General features: G+C 40.4%; 1 protein-coding gene across 17 annotated transcripts in view; it reads left to right on the top strand.

Annotated features, from left to right (window-relative positions):
* LOC132332309 (poly(rC)-binding protein 3-like) overlaps positions 1 to 27,002 on the top strand; it is a 497,066-nt gene that overhangs the window by 335,485 nt on the left and 134,579 nt on the right. Inside the window, exon 1 of one of the 17 annotated variants that reach the window (XM_059856520.1) lies at positions 21,751 to 21,841. The exons of 12 other annotated variants lie outside the window; for them this stretch is intronic. The gene's annotated coding sequence lies outside the window, so the exon portion shown is untranslated. Of the gene's footprint in view, positions 1 to 21,750; positions 21,863 to 22,055; positions 22,374 to 22,454; positions 22,674 to 22,717; positions 22,847 to 27,002 lie in introns of those variants that run through there. 4 more of the 17 variants (XM_059856514.1, XM_059856469.1, XM_059856478.1 and 1 more) reach the window with 4 other exon arrangements.

Here is a 27,002-nt window from a genome sequence, read left to right as displayed (position 1 = left end):
CTTTTAAACCTTAAAGAATTTAATTTTCTTTGATTAAGGCTGAGACCCAAAGACCCAGTTTTACAGTTTTGCATGAAGAATTAAATACAGCCACTCAGCTAGTTTGTGTTTCACTATGGAAAATAATAAGAGATAGAACTTCAATTACAATTCATGCTTTTCTCATACTCATTCAAGTCAATGTTTGAAAAGGTTTTTGTGTAATTTTTTATCTAGAAACAGTTTTCTCTTTACATCAAATGCTAGTTTTTTTATTTTTATTTGATGGTGAGATGACAGAGCTGGGTTGTAGGGGAGGGGCACTGTTCTTTCTGATGTGGACCAGAGCAGTTTAGAGACACAGGCAAGTTTCAAGCATTTAAATCCTTCTTTAGGTCAGACTTGTGCACCTTCTAACAATCACATTTAAAGAGTTGTGCTGATTTTTGCCCCCATGGCAGACTGATGATGAGACTGACTGTCCTTTAGAATGTCATTTCTCATGGCACACAGACACATTTGGGGGTGGATGGCCCTTGGGGCAATCATTTTCAGTTCCTCTCCTGACCTTTATGCCCTAATATGCCACAGACATCCTCAGAAGTGCTGCCAGGTGCTTTTAATATAGAAACTCAAGCTGTGGTGCAGCCTAGTGAAACTCTAGGCACTCAGAATCTGGCCCTCTGCTCTGAGCTCTGGCCCATGATGTGAAGTCCAGAAGGTTAAACTGCTTTTAATTCAATGTTAGATTAACATGGCTTTTGACTGGCACTGTGTGTTTGTGTGTTTGAAGAAAATGATGATGTCTTGCATGAGTAACCCTGAGCAATTTACTAGCTGATATTCTTTAGTGCTCTTTCACTTTATTTTCATTAATTGTGTGCTTTGGCAGCCATTGCTTGAAGTCCATATTCCATATTTGTGCAGAAAACGGCAGGTTCTATGCTAATGATTGTGTCTGAAATAAAAATATTCTGAAAGCCTTATTGTGTGTCTGATAGAATGAGGAAAAACATATTTCCATGATGCCACCTTACAGTTCCTTCCAAGTGCAACAGACAAATCACAGTGACTGTCATAAATGACTGTTTTCCTGTGTAAGAATGCGTATTATAATTTTAGGTGAAGTTCTTTAAACTAAGACACATTTTAGATAAAGTTCACATTTTAGGTAAAGTTCTTTAACCTAAACTTCACAAATACATTATAATGCCTTTATTTTAGTTACTTGATTATAGTTTATAGGACTATTAAATCAAGGTTTCTAATACTATTTATTTAGTATGTTTAATTTTTAACTTATATTTATTTAATGTATGTGTATATTAGTACTAATATAAATAAATATCTGCTAATTGATGGTTCTGGGTGGGGCACAGAACTCATGCTGGACACTATTTTAGACTTCCCTGTGTATCTTTTTTGATGGCAAAATTCAATTTAAGCATCTCCCACCCTTCTCCGCAGCCTTCCACCTATCTCTGCTTCTTTCCTTCCCTCTGTGCTGTCATAGTTTTCTGTAGGACTGAACTCTGAACTGGGTTAGTAACCTTGGAAGGCTACCCATCTCCTTTCTTTTCCTCAAGATCCTTTATAAGGCAGAGCAATGTGCTCATCTGGTTTGCAGCAGCCTCCAAATCATTGCTCCAGTGCAACTGAACAAGCATCCTGGGAAAGTGAGCTGACTCAGCTCAGGCAGGCCAGGGAAAAGCGCCCATCAAACCATCACTGGATTTTAAGACATGCCATTTGCTTGATGCTTTAGCCTGAAACTCTACACAGACACACTTAAGTAATAGTAATGGTGTTTTTTCTGAGCGAAATTTTTGCTGAAAACTTTTGCCAGTACAGAAACAACATTTAGGGTTAGATCTAGTTTTTGAAATCTGAAGGTTTTTACGAGTTTGGAGATTTTTAATGCCAAAGACTAGGGAAAAGCTTATGTCAGTGCACTTATACTACAGATAAGGATCATTTGTTTATCTTAGAATTGGGTACAATTAATTTATACTTTAATTTATACTTTCTATATTTAAAAGAGTTTGCTGCTTTACTAGCTGTTTTTGGGTTTGTTTGTTTTGGGTTTTTTTCAAGTACAGTGTATATCAAGTGGATAGAAGTAACATACTGTAACATTTCCCCCCAGATACTAAAAGATGCTTTTCCTGTGGCTGGTCTTTCCCACACCTAAGGGACAGTGAGGCAGAAGTTTTACAGCTGCAGAGGGATGGTATCTTCTATGCTCCAGCTGTTCTGCCTAAAGATAGCCTGTTCCTGCTTTCCTCTGTCACAGCCACCCAGCAGCTGGCAGTGCTACCCCTCTGGTTTTGCTCGTGGAGTGGCTTGCATAACTGCTCCTTAGCCTGAAACCTGCTAACTCAGCCAGCCAGTTCAGATCCCCAGTTCACACTGCTTAAAATAATCTGGCTCATTTTGCCTTGAGCATTTTAGGGAGCGTTCATGCAAACCCCTCTGTTGGCACAGCTGTGGGACAGGGTGTGATAAACAGGGAGCAGTAATGTTGTCAAACCACTGATAAATTTGCTGTTCCCTAAGTCTGAACCAATTTAAACACAAGAGACGGTGATAACTTCAAGATATCTTCAAACTACAGCTTGGTTGTGTCCAGCAGACTTGCATTCAGGCATGATGCTGAGCATGTAGCAATAAGTAAACACATATGCAAATATTTTTGTTTGCACTGATATTTAAACAATTATTCATGGTTTCCTCCTTTCTTAAGACTAGAGCCGGCTTATGCATTCATTTTGAGGTTGGTTTTATTTACTTCACATTAATTGATTGTTCATTTATTTAAGTAAGTAGAGATCAATGACGATGTGCCAAACCGTTGCTACACAGGAGACAAAATTTTGATTTAGACTACATCATCCCAAAGTCAACCAGTTAGAAACATAAAAGTTGATTAGGAGGTGCTCTCAGCAGCTCATGAAGCTTAACCTGGCAGCAGACAGCTAATGCTCCATAATCCCAGCTATGGAAAGGCCTAAGGAGTTTGAAGAGTTCAGTTTGGTAATTTACTAGGAAATCCCTGATCATTCCTCCAGAAGAAAAATTAAGTATATGGAGAAGATAACATGGCCTGGACACTGAGGAGGAACCCAGATGCTGAACGGGATTGATTAGTTTCATTGACCTCAGTCAGAAGCCTGTTGTTGCAATATCTAAGTGGATTGTTTGCCTTATTGTGTATTACCATGGAAGGATGGCAGCACCCATGTCACAACAAGAAGATCCATTCTCTTCTGCAAGGTGTATCATCAACAAAATTGCTGTTCAAATTCTCTACCAACAGATGACAATAACCTTTATGAGTAGAATTAACAGAAGAAGCAGGAGAAGAAATGTAGTTTCTCAGCTTGGAAGTAACATATGACAATTAATTAGACCCACTGGGTTTTGATCTTAAATAAGAGAGGGTAAATAAAATCATTGAGAGGAACCTAGTTCCCTTACATTGTAGCATTTCAAAAACTCTGTCCACAGGAGAGAGGAAAACATCACAGGAAAGAAACCTTGTTATTAAAAAATCCAGGAAGTCTGAAGGTAGTACACTACACCTCTGTAGTACACTGGCAGTGGAGGTGTTCTGATTCAAGAAACTACTTCAAAAGCACATCTGTCAAGTCAGACGTGGTATTTTAAAGACTTTTATTGAAGCACAAAAGGCCGGCAATAACCAATATCATAATTTCTGCCCAAGAATAGGAATTAAATAGTAATTTCAGCATTTTATTTTATGATCATCATTAACTGTCTTCTGCAACCAGGTTATTAGATATCCCTTAGCTGTCATCTGCATCCACAGAATCACAGAATCAATTAGGTTGGAAAAGACCTCTGAGATCACTGAGTTCAATCTTTGGCTGAACACCACCATGTCAGCTAGGCGAAGGCACTGAGTTCTGCATCCAGTCTTTCCTTAAACACTTTCAGGGACTGAAAGTACTGACTCCACTACCTCCCTGGGCAATACGTTCTAATCTTTAATTACCCTCTTTGTGAAGAAAGGTTAATTGTACACAAAGAGAGCTGCTGGGTTGTTCTTAAAACCTGTCCCATACCTTGGCCTTGAGGAGAGGCTGAGAGAATGAGTTGGGGGAAGAAAGTCATATTCAGATGGCCTAATTTCCATGTAAATTCCTGTGTCAGATGTTACCTAAAGTTTTAAAATCAATTAAGAGGAAAGAATTAGACACAGAAGCTAGCATTCTTATATAGGCCCTGGGACAATGGCTGATGGCTGATACATAAAGAATAATATCTAAATGCAAGTCAGTGTCACTCAGCTACCTTCCTCTTGGACTGTAATGGAAGACATGGGAAATATAGGAATATCAGTGGTGCCACTTTAGCACAGCAAATTCACAGCTTTATTTATGTTTTAGATTACCAGTCACAGACTGTCATGGTGCTCTGACTGAAAACACACAGTATCTTGTTAATCTGTGTGTACTAATAAATTTTCTGTGTTGCAGAACAGGAATATAATCTTAAATAATTCCGCTCTTGCAATGTGAATAATTTCTACTCTAAGTAACTACTCCATCTTTTAGTAATAATTATTGATATTTTTAAAGATACAGGTTATAACTGATATTTGGGAGTTATAATTACTTATTGAAAAAAAGAATCCACTAAAATACCTAGCCGTAGGTACTTTATACATTTCCATGTGGAGTGGATGCGATCGCTTTAATTCTAGTTAAGTTAGAAGTTGCCTACATACTGGTCTATTTAATGGGTTTTACATCTAAGAATAATCAAAAAGAAAAACTTAATGTTCTGGTTCTATTTTCTGCTTTTTATTTCAAATTCCACTTTATAGCTCCATTGTGGCAGAAATGGGATGCTTTTATGCCCATTGCTATAAGTGTATTCTGAAGCCCCAGGCCTTGCCCAGTAGGACTAGTTCTGATGCTTCAATAATTTAAAAGCAAATCTAGCACTGGCAGAGGAGGGGGGAAACACTTTTTGTGAAGTTTGACCCCACTTATGTATCCATCAGTCTGGAAGAGTTTTAGGGATAAACAAGACCCACTGTTTACCATGGAGCTGCAGTCATGCATGTCACTTATAGGATGACTGTAAGGGACATGCATGTATTCTAGCTAAGAGCACAGGATGTGTTCTTGGCTAGAATAGTTCTGTAGGTTGTGGGACAATTAAAAGAATGGTGGCCCTTGGCTTCTGGGACACCTGCTGAAGAGACATTACTGCAGACTGTCTTTAGATCATATTTAATTATAAAATAATAGAATATGCTGGGTTGAATGGTACCCATCAAGATCATCAAGTCCCACTCCTGACCCTGCACATGACACTCTAAGAATCCCACCATGTGTGGTTCTTGCATGGCAAAGATTTTTCTCTGCACGAAGTACTGGAAAATATAAAAGCTGATGTTTTTCATCCTTGTGTATTTGCTCCATCAAAAGGAACAGCATAAACAGGAGTCGGGATGGGATTAAAAGGAGAAGCAGGGAGTGACTGGCAGTGCTATGTAGAAGTAGCATAGCAGAGACTATGGGAAGAGAGAAGATGAACAGGAGGGAGGGCCCTATATGAGTCGCCCTCAAAGAGGAGAAAAGAGATCAACAGACTGGGGCAAGGGAAACATGCAATGATAGAAGGGCCAGAAAACTGTTAATGGAAAAATGAGAACAGAGAAGAAAAAGAGATGGCACATTTTGTGATTTAATGTAAGGCCTAATGTGCCAGGTACTCAGAAGAATTTTTAATCTAAATAAGGCAACTGAGTCATCTTCTTAACCTGAATTCTCTAAGCATTCTCTTATATCCAGATGTATGTATGTGTCATCTCATAATGTGATTATGATAGAAGATGCAAGCAAAGCAGGTTTGAACCCAATATCTGCAGCATATAGGGACAGCTCTTAGGAAAGTTGGGAACAGATGGAAAGTCAGTGAACATACCCAACTTTTAAAGCAGAATGCTTGAGAAAGCTGCTTTTTTGTTTGAAATACTAGTTAAAGATCAGTGCACGCACACACACACACACACACACGCACGCACACACACACAGAGCCCCTTTCACTTTCCAACTCAAAGAGGGAGAACTGATAGCTTAGTCCTTATGGGTTTAGTCACATTTCAGCTCAAGCAGCTACGCAAATCTAGATCCTGTAATAATTTTTTAGCCATAAAGGATACTTTGCCTACTCACCTAAGAAGCTGCCAGCTGCAGCACAGATATTATTCAGTCAATTTTTCTGCAGAGAAAAAAATCATAAATTCCTGCCAATGAGCAAAAAGAACTGAAGGTAACATCCATTTACTTGTGTTCATAATGTAGCTTTATAAGACACTGTACAATATTGCAGCTTGTTGCTCCTCAGTAACGTTTCATATCTCGTTTATGTTGTAAGGGTTAATTTGATTTCTCTATCTGCTACCCTCCCCCTGCACCCATGTGTGACATTTAACTGCATTGCTTTGGCCAAAATTACCAAAGTAATTTCTGTAATATGGTCCTTAATGGCACTATCAGATTTAAGGTGAGATTGTTTCTAAAAATGCTTTTATATAACTTGAAGAAGAAAATGTTATAGAAACTGAAATTTTGACTAGGTTCCCTACAGGTTTCCTTACTTTAAAGCATACATGTTGCACTGTTTACTTTTTGTGCAAAAAATGCTGTGAGAAATATAGGCACAGATTAGTTCAAATCATTTTATTCATCAGCTGTGTGTGGAAACACAGGATACTGAGAGAGCCATCAGTAGGCTAAGAGATTATTTAAAGTGATACTGCCAAATTCTCAAGTGCCACTTCAGTGTGTTAGTGGATTAGTGTTTAATCATTACTTTAAAATGTGTTGCAGATTCCAAAGTGGTCTGCTTTACAAGGGAAGAATTTTGAAAAACTGAAAATGGAAAGGCTAGATAAGAACACTGCCTAGATGCTGTACAGGTTGTAGCTCCATTCAGAATCTGAAATGAGAGCTGCTTTCCTCCCTTCTGTGGCCGATAAGGTTTGTGTGCCTGTGTGATATAACACTATGTAGCGAACTATAATGTCTGGGAAGCTAAAGTAACAAATTAATGGCTATTGTGATTCGAAAGTCTGTTGATCTTTCTCCCTGCCCAAGATGGGGATGGCAATGTGAGCTATTACCAATGTAACATTTACTGGAAAAAAGCAGTTCTGGGGAAGTTAAAATTAGAACAATCTTCATTTTTTGCAATATTAAAATATAGACGATGAATCACAGTCAGTGTAGATAAGCCACTTACCTTCATAATGCTGATGTGGGATGGGAGCAAAAGCTCTCCATTCAAATATCCTGTTGGATGCCTGTATCCTATCCGACAGGCAGTAATCAGGGCAAAGCACTACTGAAATTAATTCCTATAATACTGAGGGGTTTAATGAAAATCCTGATGACAAATTGTCTTTGTTGTTCTGTTCACCGTTTTCTCTCTTGTATCCTAGGTTAATTACAGGGCATTTTAAGAGAAGCTTTTTGAGCATACCATACATGTAGAAGGAAAAGTAAAACGCTGTCAGTTTCTGGAACATACCCAGACTCTCACAAACACATATGAATTTAATTCCAATAGTATTTTAATCTGAGGGTTCATCATTTATATTTTTACCTGTCAAACACTCATTTAGCTTCTCTTAGCATAACAGGTGGGAGCAAAAAACCAGTATTCTCCCTCTAGCTTGTCTTTTGTAAATAAAATGAAAGAAGCAGTAATTGCACATCTCACAACCCCATTTAGGACTAAAAACCACAATTACAGAATGTTTAAATTAGGCACTGCTGTGAGTTGCAAAGCAGGCAAGACAAGGTTGCTGAAAAGTGAAACAGATGTTGATAGGCAGCAAAGAAAATTCATGGGATGTTGAGTTGGGAGGGTTCTTTGAAATTTTATTTTCCAGCTGTATTGTCAGACTTATTCATGGTTCATTATTTACCATTAGTATTTAATATTATAAATAATCTAAATTATTTATATTCAATAAGCAGTAAGCATCTCTACTCCATTACTTTTCATTTCACCTTAGTGAATGAACACAATTAAGTGACTATGGCTCCTTATAAAAGTTCAGTTGCATCTAAATTGACTTTGATAAAAAAATAAGTTTCACTTTCTTTTTTTTTTTTAACACTTTAAAGAGGGCTACTCAGGAGCAGGGCATTGTTGGTCATGTAGGCAGGGAATTAGGGAAGTCAGAACTCAGCTGGATTCGAAATTGGTGAGGAATGGAAATGGCAACAAGAAGAATTTCTAGAAGCAGAATCAAAAGGAGGTCTAAGGAAGATGAGGGGCTATGAAGCAAGGCAGCGGACTTGAAGCACACAGAAAAGGCTGAGCAACTCAGCATCTTCTCCTTGGTCTTTCATTCTGTCCCCATGCCTCCCAGGCAGAACCTGAGAATATTGCATTAGTGACCAAGTAAGCCAACTGGACACACACACAAGTCCATGGGACAAGAGAGAATGTATCCAAGGATATGGAGAGAAGGAGCTAAGGCCATTGCAAGGACTGCTTTGTATCTTCTTCAAACGGTTCCTAGGAATCAGGAGAGGATCCTGAAGGCTGGCAAGTGTTCCATGTACATGGGCATGAAGGCAGATCAGGGGAACTATTTGCTGATAGACGTCCCTTCAGTTTCCACAAGGATTTTGGAGGAAACCCTTGTGAAAACCATGTGCAGTCACAAGGAGGCCAAGAAGGCGATTGGGAGCATGGATTCACAAACTACAAATTGTGGCTGAATAGTCTGAGTGCTGGCTCTGAGGAGATGTCTGGCTTGATGGATGAAAGAAGAGGTAATTTATCTTGGCTTCTGCAAGGCCTGTTACATGGTATTCCTACAGCCAAATTGGTGAGGCACTGACTTGAGCAGTGGACTACAAGGTGAATGCACTATTGGCCATATCATGAGGCCCCAAGAGTTGTGATCAGCTGTAAAAAGTCCAACTGATGAGTGATTTCTAGTAACAACTTTCAGGAACCAACACTAGTGTGGACATTCGTTCATGCCTTCACTGCAGATGTATCCAGTGGGATGAAATAAAGCCCTCAGCAAGTTCACAGATGACACCTGATTAGGGGAGCAACTAATATGCAGGGCTACCATGCAGAGCATTCTCAGCAAGCTGGAGTATAAACCTGGCAGGAACTTTTGTAAGTTCAGCACAGGCCAATGCAAATTCCTGATCATAAAGCAGGACAGGCTGGGCACCAATTGGCTCCAGAGCAGCACTGCATAAAAAGTCCTGGGTGTCCCAGCAGACAAAAAACTCCAATGTGAGTCAGCAGTGCATCCTGAAGGTCAGCACCATCCTAGGCTCCACTAGCAGGAGAGTAGCCAGCAAGTTGAGAAAAGTGATTCTTTGCCCTCTCTTTGGCACTAGTAAGACTACCTGGAGGACTGTGTTCTGTTTTGGATCCCCCTGTAGGAGATGGACATTGACATAGTGGAATGAGTCCCTTGGAGCACCAGGCAGCCAGAGCACACGGCATACATGGATAAGCTGACAGAAAAAGGGTTCTTCTGGCTGAAGGTGAGAACAAGGGGGGAACCTGATTGTTTTCACCTACCCATTGGCAATGCACAGATGAGATGAAGTCAAACACTTCGAGGTAGTGCAACACAATAGGACTAGAGGCAGCAGCCCCAAGTCACAACATAGGAAATTTTGTCTAAATATCAGAAAAATCTTTCCTTTCTTGTGTATGTAGGTGTGTGTATATATGTGAATGAAATACTGGCATGGGTATGAGACTCTGTGGCATTTCCATTCTTGGAGATCAGATGAAGCTTTCTGTGCAAGCTCCTGAGCAACCTTTGAACTCGGATGTAACTTCAAAGCTAATCCTGTTTGGGTAGGCCCAGATGAGCCCTAAAGACATCTTCCAACCTGCTGCTTCCAATAGAATTTGGCTTTGCTTACTTAAATGGCTGCTTTAATGATTGAAGCAATATTCCTGGGATACTTTGTATTTTGAAGAAAAAGAACAGTGAAAATACAGATCATTATTATAACGAAAATGTATGTCATTACTGCTAAGAAATATTGTAGGAGTGATCATGTACACCAGGATGCCAGGATAGATTGTGGGTTTTTATTAAACAGAACAAAAAAAAATATCACTTATCCCAACCTACTTATTGTTCCTCACACAGATACCATCCCTTACTATTAATTATTTTAATTATCTCTTAATTATCCATAGATCCTTGTTTATATGTTTTTACTTCACGTGAGTCCCTTGAGGCTTAGAAGATAAGGTGTGTTTTCTTTGTGACCTTATAATCTCTCTTCCATTTCATTTTCCTAATAATTCATAATATTATTTTTACAGTAGGCCAGTGTTTTTATAGAATGGCCCATGGTTTCACCACTTGCAGTAGCCATATTTCAGATTTGTAGCAGCTCACTTACAGCTCCTCACTGGGTATGCATGGTTAGGATTCTTTGGGGTTTTTTGTTCCAGATTGAGTATTTATCAGCATTATTCTTGGTCCACACTTTTATCACCAATCACAAAGAATTGAGATTAGTCTGCAATTTTTCAGACATCTTTGGCTTTTACTGCCTTAAATAATCTAGTATGATTTAATCTCACCTCACTATTCAGCCTTAACCAAATTACTGAGGACTATGCTGAACAGTGCTTTTCCCTACACTAGAAATCTCTCTGAATTGTGAAGAGTGACCATTTGATTTTCTGCTCTGTGTTTCCTACTGTCTAACCAGTAAGGAGGTTGTGCCCTGTAAAGAAAGTTTCAGTCTGGGAATCTCCAAAGTCTATTCCATAGTGTTCTTTACACCTATATAAAGAATTCTTTTCACTTTGCTGAGGTAGAGTCTGATCTTATTTGTGTTCTACTTTCATATCCAAGTTACTTATCAGCCCTACAGACATTCTGGCAGACTTCCTGTTTTGGAAGTGCTTTAAAAATATTTTATTATTAGTTTTATGCCTTTGGAAACTTGCTCTTCAAAGTAATTTTTTTGGCTGGACTTGCTAAATCTAACTTTCCAGAGTTTACATTCTTTTATATTTTTCTGGTTGGGAAGCTTCCACTTTCAGAAGAGCTTCTAATAATCACCATTACTGTGTTGTGTATTGAAATGGTGTAGAAAAAATGAGAACTCTGGGGAGTTTCTCTTTCCACATTTCCTGCCTTTCCCTCCAAAATGATCTGACATTAACTGAAAGAGGATTTTTATTAGATATAAGGAAAAAATACTGTCAGGGTGGTGAGGCACTGGAACAGGTTGCCCAGAGAAGCTGTGGATGCCCTATCCATGGCTGTGTTTAACAAGTGGGATCATGATCCTCACAACCTGGTTTAGTGAAAGGTGGCCCAGCCCACAGAAGAGTTTTGGAACCAGATGGTCTTTACAGCCCTTGCAACCCATTCTATGATTTTATGTAGTTAAAATTATTAATTTTTTACCGTTCTTTTTCTGAATTGCTTTCTCTCTATTTAGTGCCTCCTCAGAAAAGGCCCTAAAACATGCAGAGAATGCTCATAAAATTCAAGTGAGGGGAAAAAAGAAAAAGAGAAAACATTTGCAAATATTAATAGAAAAAGGATCAGAATGAAGAAAGAACAAGTTGGAAAAACTTACACAGATAAATAAAAGAGTGACCATACCAAAATAATCCCTTCTGAAATGCTAACAATTTCAAGTGGAGCTTGCTTTACCGTTCAGTGAGGTGAGACCTAGAAATATTCTGAAACTATGAAATTGTGCTTTCTGAAAACTGTACCCACATATAGATAGAAGGGTATATAGGATATATGCATGTGTGTATGCATGTTCTGCCTCAGAAGTGAGGAAAACTGAGACAGCAAGGTTTCCATCTGCTTTGATGGGATTTGAATAGCAAGCAGAACCCCCAAACTAGAGGGAAATTTCATCCTTGAGCACCTGGGAGGCTTCATCAGCAGATTCCAAGCAGTGGGATCTGTCTCCTGCAAACAGGTGTGTACAGATGTGATTCCTGGCTATATTTTAGCAACGACCCATCACTGCACGCTTGCAGAAGAAGCCAAGGATGGTACCAGATTGTGTCAGTGCCTATGTAGGACTGAGTCCTGCGAGCTTTTCCTCATGAGCCACTCCAGGAGAGTTGCTGATTTCTCCCTGAGGCAGCTGCTCTGCACAAAAATGCTGGTCTGTTTAGAGTTGTAACTCTAAAGTAAGGCATTCCAGCAATGTATTGGCAACTTTAATGTTTCTCCAGATTTGCAGGGAGAAGATCTCTTACCTTCTGGAACTGAGCAATTATCAAACTTTAGAAATGCATCTACCACCACTTAAAGGGGAGTAATACAAAAATGAATATCATTCCACATATAAATAACATACATATCCATTCTTACTCTAGAGTTCTGCTGGATTCTGAGTTCTTATTTGAAAAGCCAAGTTGCAGCTGCAGTTGTAAGCATTTTTTTTTAACTAGGCTTAACAATGAGAATTTTAATTTATAATTCTGAGGACAGATCTAGGTCCTCCAAATGATTGAAATCAAGGTAATGACAGCACTGATTGGTTCTGTCTTGCACTTCTTGAGAACCCACAGCACAGGGTAAGGGAATAAGCAGCTGGGAGCCATCAGCACCTGGGCTGCAATCACCCCATAAACCACGTGTTTTGTTGCATGCAACAGCTTTGAGTTTGTTTCCCAGTTGAGTTCAAGATGTAAAATTTAACCTGTAAAGCCTCCTGGGGTTTGAGCTGTAGCAATTTGAAGGCCTCTGCAAGGTTAGCAACTTTTCTGCAGTGAGCACTGAAGAAACCCTCATTTCAGGCACATACGACCCCTACCCTGAAGCACTCATTATCTCTGAGGTGTTTTACACATCACTAAAGGCCTTCATGTATCCCGAATAAAAGCTCTCTGATCATTCCCTCTTTCTGATTTCCCTGTCTCCTCATCAATGAATGCTTGTGGGTGTAATGCTCTCCTTTACCCCTATAAAGGGAGACAATTCCTTCAGGAGCCAAAGCAAGGTGGTTCACAGGAAAGGAAAGGCTCAGAGTAAGAAGAAGAGAGATACAAAGACCTGACTAAGTTTGAGAATAGTTACCTATTCTCAATCTAGAGAGACTGGCAATATATGAGAAATAGAAGATTGCAACAGTGGAGAAAAGAAACATTGAAAGAAACCTCATCACAGTTAAGGGACACAGAAAAGTGACTGAAACAAGGAGAACACTATACCAGGAGACACACCACAGTACACAGCAAAACAAGGGGATGGAAGTTAGAAAAGAAAATGAAAAAAAAAATGTTCAAGAGACAAATTTAGGTTTTGTGGTTTAAAAAAAAAAAAAAATCAGTGGAAAATGTACACATAGAATGGTACATATAGAAACCATTTTTCTCCCATAATGCTGTAATGCTATAGAATATAAATGGGCTGTGCTAATAGTAGCTCTGAGAGGTAGGACAAGACTATTATTTTATGTTCTTGGAGCTAAGCACTGAAAAAGTGAATCTCAAGAGGGCACAGTGGAAATCTGCTGGTGTAGAATGGGTCTGAATTTGCTGGGCATCACTGAATTATTTCCTCCTTAGAAAAGTTTCATGTATTAAAAAAATATAATGGAATTAAAATATTTGGTTTGATATAAAAAGTCATTATGGTGCAGCAACGTATGATTTGATGTTGAACAAAATTATTTTTCTTTTTTTCCTGTTGCTACTCTACTGGGCAACAACAGTATTTTCAAATGCCCTGATACAGTATAATCTGTCAGAAAAGCTGCAGCAAATATACCTCCCTAAGGATTTAATAACTTCAGCTTTAAACACTAATATTTCCTGAAATTTGAGTGTTATCACCAATATTGATGCAACACATGGTCCAATGGTCCTGTAAAAGGAAAAACTGCCAATACACATCTCAAAGCTGTTTCTGAATTTACACCTATCATTTACGCTACAGCTCTCCACAGTAGTTTCCTGATCAAGCTAGTCATGCTCTACCCTGACACACTGATAACTCTTACATTGCACCAGCATATTAAAATACCTCACAGTAGCTTTTTACATCAAGAATTTCACTGCAATTTCACTTTCATAAGGAACTTGAAGAGCACAATACAGACAGCATGTTAAAAATATTCTTAATCATTAGAGATGAACTATTTGCTTTTTTGAGCATAATTTTATCCTGGTGACTCTGGAGATGGAATTAAGATTGACACAAGGTGGATTTCATACAAGGGTCAAGGCCCCTGACTCTCAGAAGCATTATGAAACCAGTGAACATAAGTTTTGCTGAATCTTCTGAGAATGCAGAAGAAGCATTGAGTTTTCAGCTTTCAGCAGCCAACTGTGAGCACAAGCAAAGCAGTAATTGTCTAAGGTGGCAGGCTTCTGGAAAAACAAAGTGCACATCCCTTAACATCTGTCCACCCTAATTTTGTCCATATTAGGACAGGGAAAACCAGGTTGTCTGAAAGCACTGCTGCCCCTAAAGTAGGAGTGGAAACTACTGGTAGAATGCCCAGTGCCAGCAGCTGTGATAGCTGACTGCTATCAGTCCCTGGAGACAGCCAGATTAACAGCATGAATCCTCTAGATCTCTCCATTGCAATTCCCCACTTCTCTGTGGCAGGCAGAGGTGGCCCTGTCCCATCTGTTATTTTAGGAAGATTGACTGTCAGTTTTGTCTGAGCTGTTGAAAATTCTTGTGCTGGCTCTAGAATAAAAGGCATTTCAAATGTTTATAGTGAGGAATATTTTAAATGAGGAATAATCATGGCATTACTTATATTTAGAAATTCAGGGAGCATCCTTGGTCTCAATGTAGTGTGTAGCATGCTACTCATTCCAAAATGCAGATGACTTTATCAGTGTTTGATTCTCCAACTCTGACTATCTCAGTTTCTTCTTTTTCTACTCAAAGTTCTTTGTAAATTCTTTGTATAATATTAAAATCAATTTTCATTCAGGATGGATGGATGGATGGATGGATGGATGGATGGATGGATGGATGGATGGTCTGCCATCACTGTCTGCTTTTGAGATTTGAATCACAAAGGTTCAGGTTTGACTTTCCAACTTCCCTGTGTTTGGAAAATTTTCGTAATTTCCATACCTTCTACCAATGGAATTTCCAGACATTACCAATTTGGTAACTAAAGTAGAAAATGTATGTGGTACTTCCCAAGTCTCTTACACAACTGTCTGATTGATTTTTGTGCCCTGGAGCTTTGTTCCTTCAAGCTGACCCTCAGACCTCAAGAGATGGAAGAACCATTCCTTTAGATTTCCAATTTTTCTCTTGGTCCATTCTGGACTTATGCTATCCCCTCATGTTGCAGCCAGTGTTTTTCATATTGGCATAAGTTTTGAAAGTAACTGCTTCTCTAGTTTCATAAATCAAGATAACTTTTTACTTAATTAATTACTTTTTATAATTGTTCATAAGTGTCACAGTGAACATATTACCGCATATTATAAAACCCCTTTCTTTCATCTCTGTTAAATCAAGGATTATATTATGAGGCTCATGAGGATCAGTTTTCTCACTCCTTATTTCATTCTCCTTATGGCTTCTTCCTCTTTGGTAGACTACTGCCCTAGGAGAGAGGAGAAACTTTCTGTGAGTTTTGCTCAGGCTCAGTCTAGGGCTGCACTCTAGCCAGCTCACAGGCTTCCTTGTCCTTCCTATTTCTGGCATAATTCTGGTTATTGGCAGGGTTTTTTCCCAGATGCAGCTTATTCCAAGAGTAAGCAAGCTCTGATGTTTGTATGCACAGATCCTTGCCCTTCTTTGTGAAAACCCTTTAAGCACTGTGGCTAGAGGCTTACTTCAGCTGTTTAGTTGGACAGTGGCTCCCATTATTTCAGTTGTCATTACTGTCAAGGAGCTTGATTAGTTTTTATATTAGTCCCCAGTGAAGACTGGATTCTTGCTGTTCCAAAGAACTATTAGGAAGCCACTCCAAAAAAGAGTACTTTGAGATTTTAAAGAAGAAAATGGTAAGTGATTTTAAATTATTTTTAGGTCTGAGATTAGTAGTGTATAAATGTTATTTGAACTTTATGCAATATAACAGTAATTTCTTCTCTGTACCAGACAACTAGCAACTCCCCTCACACCTGCTGGTATACTTAGTCACTTTTTTGCAAATCAGCACGAGCAAACTTCCCAAGGGCAGATTTGATGAAATGGCACACTCCCATGCATGTGAAAAATGACCTGCTACCTTCCCTGTAATAACCAGGCACAGTGAGAGGCTGTTTGAAAACCCAGGGTTCACCCAGAACTGTGGAGTGTTGCTTTGCCAGCATGCAGGAGGAGAATTAGTTCATGGCTGGTAGAGATAATCCTTTCCCTGCTAGTAAAGTCATCCCAAGCCAGTGACCCTTTAAAAATTGGAAGGAATACTTGCCAACTCTGGTCTTCTACGACCCTGCTGTAAGAGAAATTCATGTCTCAAGACACCCTCTGCACCCTTCTTTGTTTTCTCCCGATAATCTACTGGCTTCACTCTGTTTCATCTTGTCTCTCCACTTCACCAGGCTGGTGGTGAGATACTGCAAAATTATGTTAAGCAAGACCTAAGGGCGGACATCCAAGTGCAAGACTGAGAGCAAAATAAAGCAATGACAAATTCACTTTGAGTATGCTTAACCATTACTCCACTTCCGAGTATCCCATGAGGGACTTCTTTTGCACTGTTCTGCAGTGAGAGCAGAAGATGGTAGATTCATAGTCAGTTTCCTTCCCAGGTGGTGAGCTCACTTCTGCGTGGCTTCCATCCCTATATGCCCTATATTCCTTTGGGACTCTGCTTCTCGATACACAGGCAAATACTGATCATGTCCTGTCTTGAGAAGGACACCTCAGACACTTAAAAGGTTATTTGGTTATTTCCATGTGAGCCTGGCAGGGAACTGTTAGTGAAATACTGCTGATTTTGCCTCCTGAGATTAGAAGTGTTGTCCACCAAGAATGCACATTCTCCTTTTGTCCTTTGGCAGTCTGCTGACAAGCTGCCCCTGCCCATGAGATCCTTTAATTCTCATCATGCTCCACTGAGGTTATTTATACAATCATCATACCTCTATTATGAGATATCAGCTGTGTGTGTGACTGTGTGTGTTCTGCAAGGTTCATGATCACTGTTACCTTAGTGACATTCTAGACACCTCACACTTTAATAACATGGATATCTGATGCTGTCAAATTCATATGGTATGAGAGTTAATGCAACTTGCACCCAGTGTTTCAGACAGTGTCCTTTTGGAAGATCAGCTCCTCTCTGCTTTGCTGTAAGTCTAGGTAGAAAGTGCATTTTCTTCTGATCTAACTGCATGAGAATTCCAGGCAGAGAATATCACTTGTATAGAGTTATAGCATAACTCCATTAAAAAAAAAAAAATCTTGATTTTATCTTATCTTGGATGTAAAGTGCTCCTGGTTCCCTGCAGATACTGTCTACCTTGATACAGAAACCCAGACACTGATTTTGAAGATAGAGTTAATTTTGGACTTTATTGAGGCAATAGACCTTGGTTTTGGCTGCCTTCAGAGGGCAGAATTTCAGTGAAGCAGAGCTGATGTTGTAATCTTGGATGATGATGGCATTTGTGATTGTTCAGTGAGCTTTCCAAGGGATCAGCCTACTGCTCTGGGTTTGGACACAATTATCTTCATTCTGACAAAATTACTTGTGGTGTGGAAGGAGATCACTACTACAGCTGGGGTAGATTTAGATATTTCCTAGCCATAAGATTTTTTTATTGTTTGCATCATGTCCTGCATTTTTAAAATTGTCAAAATCAGTGGAGTAAAAGCCTGATTTTCTTCTCAGAATGGTATATGAGGTCAGCCGCCCTGAGATATTTTTCTCTTTGTAGTACTTGTAGGAAAAGAGGCAAATGTGTAGATTTTTTAAATTGTGATAAAACAGATATCATAATGAGATTATAATTTTAGAAAACAACTGATGAAAGACTTCTCCTCTCTTCCTTTCCCTAATTCATCTTTAAAAACCCAGCTTGGCACTTTTTTCCCATGAAATGATACCTGTCTCTCTTCATCTGTACACGATAGCTGTAAACCAAAATTATTCAATTAATTGAATGACGTGATTCAAATGCTGTATATGTGGGCTTTTATCCCCTTTCTGCCACCCACTAATAAGGAAAAGAATTCTATGTTTAGGGGATTATACCATTAGGATCATGAGTTTAATGTGAAGCTCAAATAATTGGCATTGACAGTTTTATCAAACAAGAATAGAATTAGGATGGTAAAGTAAATGCAACCTAGAGAAATGAGACAGAAGGCAGAAACCGAGGTGCAGTTTTTCTCCACTGCTAGTGTTTTTGTAGTTGGTGGCCACAAAAGCATCTTTCTGAGATATTTTGCTTGGTGTGGTGGGCTGACCAAAGCAGGAGAGAGGTAGTAGGACCAAAAGCTTGCTCAGGCTTCCCGGTGACAGGTATTTTCTGATGAAGAGGGCTCCTAACCACTCAATAGAGCTATATGCTTTATGCCTCACTTACCACAGCTTTCTATTGCAATCTTTGGTTTACTCACATCTAGTGAACATGATTGTGCTTACATTTTTTGGAGAACTAAATTTTTTACTGTTTATTTGAAAGCAAGCTCTTGAAACTCATGGTATGGAGTCAATTGAACAAGGGCTTTTAGAACAGAGTATTGACTATTCTTTCTTCAAAGATTAGACTTTATTTCCAAAAATTGGATAGCTTTTTGTGCCTTTCTTCCTCAATTTTTTTTTTTAATCTAGTGCATGGTGCTACTGCATTCGCCGAGTTTGATCCAGAAGAATCGAAGCACATGCTTAAGGAAAAGAATGGCATGAGGTTCATGAACCCCATAATTAGTTCCCCTTCCTAGCTCTAAGCAGTAATTAAATCTGTCACTTCTGCTCTGCTGATTCATTTATTTAGCTATTTAATTGCTCAGCTCAATAAGTCTTTATCTCCGGAACTGAAACATTTTATTCAGGCTAAGGAATAGCATAACCCATTATTATTTTTTGTCCAAGGGCAGGGTCGTGTAAAAGAAAAGAACACTAATACTAGATGATTTGGTGGTGTTGTCAGTTTTCACTTATCAAATAAAATAGTATTTAAGGGAAAACTTCAACCAATGTTTGAGGATAGCTCTCCATACACAGGTTTCCTTCTCCAGAAAATTATGTCAAATGCAAGGACCCAATGTATCTGATCCAGGTTTCTATTTCCATAATGAGTTAACTTAAAGCACATCCAGGTAATGCATAATTCTCTATAAAATAAGTGCTCTATTGGCAGAATATTTTATGACAGTTTAAAATTGCAAATATACATTAAATTGTTTATAAACTAAATAGTATCTTTGCTTTGTACATTTTAGTTTTGGGACATTGCTCAGTTAGGGAGATTTCTGTCATCTGTCTCTTAGATTTATCATCAAATGGAGCATTTTGATCTGAAAAGCAAATGGCATTTGGAATACTTTCACACTTGCAAAGATAACCTTCTAAATATCCCTTTGTGAGGCATATATCCGTACTTGCAGTTTTTCTTATGCTACATTTTCATCAATCCTTAGGGGAGGTTGCAAGATTCCTCCACCATTTCTATCCATAGGTTGGAAAAGCTGGTGTAGGAAAGCAGCATGCAAAATGAAGAGGAGCAGATCAAGACAGATCAATACAAACAGAGTCTTTTGGTGAAAGGAGAATTTTTTTTATTATTTTATTTTTATAACTCTTTTTATTTCCCCTCTTTGAACTCAGGACTGACACACACAAAAATTAAACATACAAAACTCTCCCAGAATTCAGAGACAATCATATTTTTCTGTCACTTCTAGCATCAGCAACTCAGTTCTGACAATTTGTTCATCTGCCTGGCTGGCTAAATTTTTATACCATGCACATAGCCTTGCATTTCACTCCATTAGTGATTTAGTTTTGCTGTCTTGTTATTCAGTCACAACTATGCAGTTCTTTAAGTCATTGCTCATGTTTTTGTCAAGTAAGCTTATTATTCTAAAAATCTTTTTCCTGCTTACCTCTCGGGGTTTTTGTTGTTGAGGATTATGTCAGGGGTTTTTTATTCCTTCAGTGAGACTTCTGGCCACTCTTTTGCAGTGCAACACATGTTTGTACTGCTGCTATGGCCAACACACTCAGTTGGCCCTGACTGAAATAGAGGCAGGAGCCTGTGTAAAGACCAGCCAGTGGAACAGGCAGGGTTAATTAGCCATATTGCATGGAACACCTTAGAAATTCAGCTGGATGTATTTCCATTACCCTGACTGCTGGGCTGGGCTGCACAGACCTGCACCATGCCTGTGCCAGAGTGAGGACCTCTGCTTCCCTGTCCCCCATCATCAGGGAGGGCTCTGTCAGCCCGTGGGCTGGCAGCTTTGGCCCAACAATGCTCAGTCTGTGTCGTTTGTGCTGGTGTTGTTGTTTTGCATCTGTGCACTTGGGGTTACTCACAACTCTTTGTTGAAATAACGAATATCTCTCTCTCTGCTGAATCTAGGAAGTCTGGAAATCTGGTGAGCAGTTTTGTTCTTGCAAGCCTGCATATGAGATATTTGGACTAGGGTTTCATATGAGCTTCACTTAAATATTCTCTCTTTTAAATCAAGTAATCTTCTAAAAGTACACTCTTTCTTACATTGGGCACATGCTCAAATTCAGGGAATTAATAAAGCAGCAAAAACCCTCTGTGATCATCCTTTGTGGATAAAGGTGCTTTGAGAATAAGTCTGTATGTGAATTGGTTTAGTTTGAGAAAGCAGTGTTCACTGCAGCATGACAAACAAGTGTGATCAGAAGAGGGCATGGGAATGAAATGGAAAAAATAACATGTATTTGTAGTAGGAGAGAAGTTGATTTTTGAGTTGATGGAAACCCAACAGAGGAAACACAGGGTTAATTTCAGATGGCCTTTATGTCGGTTCTAAAAGAGCATGCGGTCGGTCAATAGGATTAACTACTTTTACACAGATTTGTACACAAACATTGAGGCACGAGACTCGGACATGAGCTGAGTGCCCTCCCTTTGAAATGATTACATTCTTGAATGTCTGGAGAGGGAATTAGGTGACAGTGGCTATTGGCTTCCCCTCAGATGAACCTAGCTGTTGTCATCTGGCCATCAACAGACTGGAAACTACTATCTCGAAGGCACTGCAGAGTTTACAAGTAGTCCTGCGGGACTGAAACCACTCCCTTCTCCCACTCTGCCGTCCCCATGCCAGAAACAGTGGCATCCAGCTACTTGTACATTTGTGAAGTAATGCACAAGCCCAAGGTCCAGGCACTGCTGGTAGCGGCACTGTGCTTGGTCAAGGGTGTGTTGGCTTTTTGTGAGTTTTGTTTTTGTTTTTTGGGTTTTTGTTAGATTTCAACTCTAGTTCATTTTATAGTTAGAAACCTCAGGCTGTAGTTTCTCCTCACTCACAGCACTGGAATAATGATAGTGTAAAATGTGTCTAAATCAAATTACATTAAATCCTCCAGTCTTCATATAAATGCATCCCTGTCTGTACTGTATTAATATATTGGTTTACTTATTGGTGTATTGGAAACTTCTTGTTAATGTTTTAATTAACAAGGGAAGCCACTGCCTGTACTATTTGTGTGAGGCACCATATCTGTGGGGTTGGAGTCTACCTCTGCCCAGCCCTGGTCAGTCAACTTGGTTATATAAGGTGCACAGACTTGGGTACCTATAAATATTAGCGAGCAGCTGTCACAAAGGGATTCTGAACGAGCTGCTCTGGACCTCGAAAACATAATAATAGCTTGGCACCCAGAAATACACAACTTTGATAACATACTACAAGGTCACGTATTGGGGGGAGCGGGTAAGGAGGTGGTGACTGCTTTTAATCTTTGTCTCTTTTACAAAAAACAACCTGATTTTCTTGCTTTGTGTTTCTGGTATACATCGGATATTTACAGTTTTTATCACATTAGGATATGACATTCCTGGCCTTGCCAGTGCTTTTGTTTGGATATTTATAGCAGCTTCTGGTCATTGTTGAGCAAAGGCGATTGCCCTGCCCTCTGGCCCTTTCTTAAGCAGATTTTGGGCAGAAGCTCCTCTCGTGTGGCACTAATTGAAGTGACTGGTGGAGGGGGGGGTGTTGTGAGCACACTTGTGCTGATCTGCCAGGGTCTAAGCCAAGGGAGGAAGAGAGGATAGAACGGAGAGAAGGGAGGAAAGAGGAAGGGAAAAAAAAAAAAAAAAAAAAAAAGCCGGGCTTTGCCTCGCTCCGGCAGAGCGGAGGGCTGCGAGGGCTGCCGGCCATCTGTCCGCGCAGGGCGGCACGGCGGGAGCTGCGCCGGGGAGGCGGGAGCGGAGCCGCTCCGCAGGTGGGTGCCGGCCCCGCGGGGTCCGCGCTGCGCCGGGGGCGCTGCCCGGGGGGGCGCGCGGCTCTTTGTGCGCGGCGGCGGCGGCGGGAGCCGAGCGGGCCGCGAGCGGCCGCACCGCCGGCCCGGGACGGGCAGCGCCGGGCCAAGTCGGGAAAACTCCAGTTGTGCAAGCTCGGAGCCAACAAGTTGCGGTAGAAGTGCTCCGAGCGGAGATGGGGCTGGGTTGTTCGCCGCACGAGTGAGCGGCGCTGAGGGAGATCCGTCCGGGACTGTCAGTCGGGGAGTGTGGGCTTCCCTCGGGTGAGTAATCCCGCCTGAGCCGGGGCTCCGGCGCTCGAAGGCGATGATGGTATCCGGAGCCTGCTCGGTGTGTGTCCGTGTGCCCCCGGTTAATGGTTTCCTGCAAGTTTAGCGCGAAGCGGGGAGAGGCCGAGGAAGACCACAGGGGTTGCGGAGGGATTAGGAAGGCAGAGGTTAGTAAGTTTCGGACGTGCTGTAAACCAGCATCACTGTCAGAAGCAACCAGTTTGGAATATTGTCCCCTATTTTGAAATTTGTATTGGCATTGGAAGTTTTCTCGTTTCGTTCAAGTGTTGATGTTTCTGGAGGCTTTTCTTGCTGTTGTTTTAAAGTTGCTGTGTAAACTGCCTGAGTAAACAACCGGGTCGTCGCTCAGCGAGTTGTGCAGTGGGGGAAAAGTGAACTTCGAAGAGTGTGTTTCCTAAAGAAAAGTTGGAAAATATACAGTAGTTTTAAATTAACAGTGATAATGGAGGAGTCTGGGCTTCATACCTCATTACTATGGTCATTATATTGTTATTTTTGAAGATGAAAGAAAAATTGTTCCTGTGCGCCTAAAATGATGTTTTAATGTCCTTTATGTATCTGTTAGAATGTCCTGTTAGTGGATATGGTAATGTTTAGAGTACAGCTTGTATTTGTGTTTCTGGTAACTTTCCTAGTGCTACTGGAAAAATAAACATTCAGTTAACGCACATTACTTAAACATATTTTAACAGCTCAGGCATACATTATAAGCAGCAAAATGCAGGCATAACTGGCAATTCCTTTGAATGTCTATCTTAAAATGTTATAAATAAATAAATAAATATCTGTTAGATGTGTGCGTACCATTCAGTCTAGCTGTAGTCCTTGTTTGTTTCTTTTGTATATGGCTCCAGTAGAACAATAGTGAAAAATAGAGTTGAGCATCTGGTAATCCATTTGTCCATTGCTTATCCCTAAAAAGATTCCTGGTGCAAAGTTCATGAACTATCACTGAGAATGGTTCAAAGCCGAGTCTAGGAATTGGCCTTGCTGAAATCCGTAGAGAGTTTATAAAAATGAACAGAAAAGCTGAGGTTTGCTTCCTCATAAACCTCTTAAGAAATATGTCCTCTATCTAGTACGCTACTCCCTGTATCCAAGGCAAGGGAAAACCTTGGCAATATGTGGATATTACTCCATACCGTCCTTATCTATAATCAGGCAAACAAACATATTTTTTCTTTCTTTAGTCTGGAATAGCTGGTTTCTTACAGAAGACCTTGCCTTCTGTCTTTCTCTCATCTGTGTCCTTGCTGCAAAAAAGCAAGTCCTCAAGAATATAAGCATTTGTTTTATTGGGTATATTCCTTATCTCTCCTGCCTTCCAATTTATGCTGGTTTGAAAATTTCTGTAATATTGAAGTCAGTTGCCATTACTTCCTTCAAGGACCCTGTTTAAACACATTTGTAGAGTGTGTGCAGTATGATAACGTGTAGTAGCGCCATGGATATATTTAATTTTATTCTTACGTGATTCCATCTATTTCTCTTGTTACTTCAGAGAAGCGAGAAACATGATGAATGCTCCATTAGTGGTATTGGTAAGAAATACATTAATGCTTAGTAAGAAAGCGTTTTTATTTGATAGCCTTCTCGTACCAGACAGCGTACTAATAATCATAACCTGTGCCACATATCTTCAGTGCTAGATTGCATTTGCTTTTAGGTTCCTTATAAATACAGCTTTTATTCAGGATAGCTGCATTTTCACCAAATGCCCGGTCTCCTTGCTCCTTTTCAGCCTTCGCAGCCTCGGAATGCTGCGGGAATTTGCTGGGCAAAGGACTGGGTGTCGGTGGGGTAGGCAGTTCAGGATGCAGCACTTCTCAGAAGCCAGCCTGGTATTGTAGGGTACTGAGGTTTGATAATAAAGTCAAGTGAAATGTGGTATTAAAAATAAAAGTCAAATCCAAAGACTGCTGTGTTGGTTGGGTACCCAAGAGCAAGCTGGAATAGCCACTCTGACAGATAACTGAAAATGCGGTGAGCGACTTTTGCAAGCCATGAGGGAAAGCACTCAGTTCTCTGCGTGGGAAGCCGCTTTCCACAGATCCATCCCAGGGGAAGAGGCTGTCCTGGTGAAAGGACAGAGATTCACATCCCTCATGCGCAGTACCCAGGGAAAAGGACAGGACATGGGGAAGCAGAGGGTGAGGTAGCCCTTCTGCTTAGGAGCGCTGGGAATCTGTCCAAGCGTGCTTGGCAGGGACAATTCCAGAGGGACCTGAAGCAGGATGAGAGTGTATCACTGGAGTTGAAAGTTGTGGAGCAGCTTGCAAAGTTAATGGTGGACGTGACTGCATCCACAGTTGTATGTGGCAGAAAGGAAAAAGAGGTATTTGTGGGAGGGAAGGGTTTTGGAGTGTCAGATGTGTGGCAAAACACATGGTGGTCATGGTGTCATGTTATTAAGGTGAAGAGAGATCAGAGGTCTGGTGGAGCAAGCAGTAAAGGCAGGCAGATGACGCCAGCAGCCAAAGGTCTTAATGCTACCACAGGGAGGCTTTGCAGCTGGATGGATGACCCAATTTGGGTGCTTTGGAAAGAGTGAGTCAGGAGCTGGGAAGAGCCATTGAGGTTCCTGTTTGTCATCGTGGATCAAGGAGGAAGCATTGGGCAGCTGAGCTGAGGGCAGATGATGTGCAGTTATTATAACTGGGGTGCAGCATGAGGGCTGACAGCCAGGAGACAGGGGCACAGTGAATAATCTTTAGCCTTTTCTGTGGAATATGTGAAATTGGGAAGACAAACTTAGAGTTCAAAGCAAAACTTAAGGATAGCAACCAAAATGATTCTGTAGCACTGAAGCTTTTTACTCTCTTTGTCTTTCTCTCAGTTAGTGGGATCTCCATCTTCTGATGTTTATAACAACATCATGATTCGGCATTGTAGAATGCACAGAAATTAATTTTCATAGACTTTGCCAGATTATTTTCCTTTAAAAGGGACCTAGTTGCACTTTTAATAACAGATGCACTCTGTTGTAATCATTTGCTAAGCAACAGGCTCACTGTGCTGCCTATGAAGCACAAAAGCAAGGGAGGCTTTGACACGTCACGTAAAGCTTACATAAAGTTTGTGAGCAGCAGCAGAAAGAGTGAGTGATGAATGCTCTTGGTTTTGTTCCTTACGTGAAAATAGTTTATAGTTGGGTATTTTTCTCAGCTGGCTGCCATCAGCAGTAGAAGTATCAACAGGAGAAAAATGGGTCGCTTGGGTTTTAGCATTAAGCAGCAAATCCAGGGCCAATAGGATTTAGCTGGGATGTTAAGGTTTATTCAGTGCATTTAGTTAATGAAGTTGGGGAGGGGAGGAAGAAGGAAAAAATCAGTGTCTGGGCTTGGGGGAAGGGATGAAATAGCCTGCTGCCTCCGAGTGCATCCTGCGGTGACTCCTCCTGATTGATAGATGCTTCACAAGACAAAAACAACTCAGCAAAGGAGGTTTTAATTAAAAAACAGCAGCTCAATGCCAGCTCTTTTGGATTAAAATCAAGCAGAAAATCTTTGTAGCAGACATCTACTTGGTCTTAAGGGTGTGTGTTTTTACCCCTAAAGGTGTAGTGCCCATCAGCTGGGTGAGAGGGAAGAGGGAGATAATAATATGTGCAAGAATCCTTGAAGTGGCCATAGAGCCATGGGGATATTCAGCAAGAGCAATTGTATGTTAATATTCATTAGAAGTCAAGTTCAGGCTAACAAACTCCCTTTTGAGCATTCTGCCAGATTTCTAGCAGACAGCCCATCATCCCCTATGCACACGGGTGGCCCTTCACTGTGCTCACCCGTATTCTGAAGCCTTTGTGTCCCCTGCCAGAGGCTGTCATCTTGTGTACACACATGCTGTTCAGCATCTTGACTTGCTTTCTGAGCTCTGAAAGCCCTCAGCACAGAGACACAAAAAACAATTAGCACAGAAAGTCATTGTTATTTAAAATGTAAAGCCCTATTATCTATATGTCCAAAAAAAAAATTTGCAAACAGACATGAATTGATCTCTTCTCCCAAGGGAGTTAGTTTGTTGGGTTTTTTAATTCTGGCTCCCACTTGGATCAGACCTTGTTTTCCACAAAGCTGTAATGGCCATTTAGAGTCAGATGAAGTTTCTTTCTCCAGTGCACCTCCTCGGAGGTCTGTGCTTGACCATAGTATCTAAACACTGCTGGGAGTTGCTGAGCAGCAATTCACACTGTAAAGCCACTGACCTCAGCAGACTTTCCTCCTATGGCAGATGTGGGCATCGGTAGCAGGATCTGACTAATGTTATAAAATAAATAAGCAGCAGGTTTGCAAAATTAATAAA

Source organism: Haemorhous mexicanus, chromosome 1 (assembly GCF_027477595.1).
Source record: "Haemorhous mexicanus isolate bHaeMex1 chromosome 1, bHaeMex1.pri, whole genome shotgun sequence".
NCBI classification, from domain to species: domain Eukaryota; kingdom Metazoa; phylum Chordata; class Aves; order Passeriformes; family Fringillidae; genus Haemorhous; species Haemorhous mexicanus.
The sequence above is the reverse complement of the archived record's forward strand: the minus strand, read 5'-3'. Positions and strand labels throughout refer to the sequence as shown.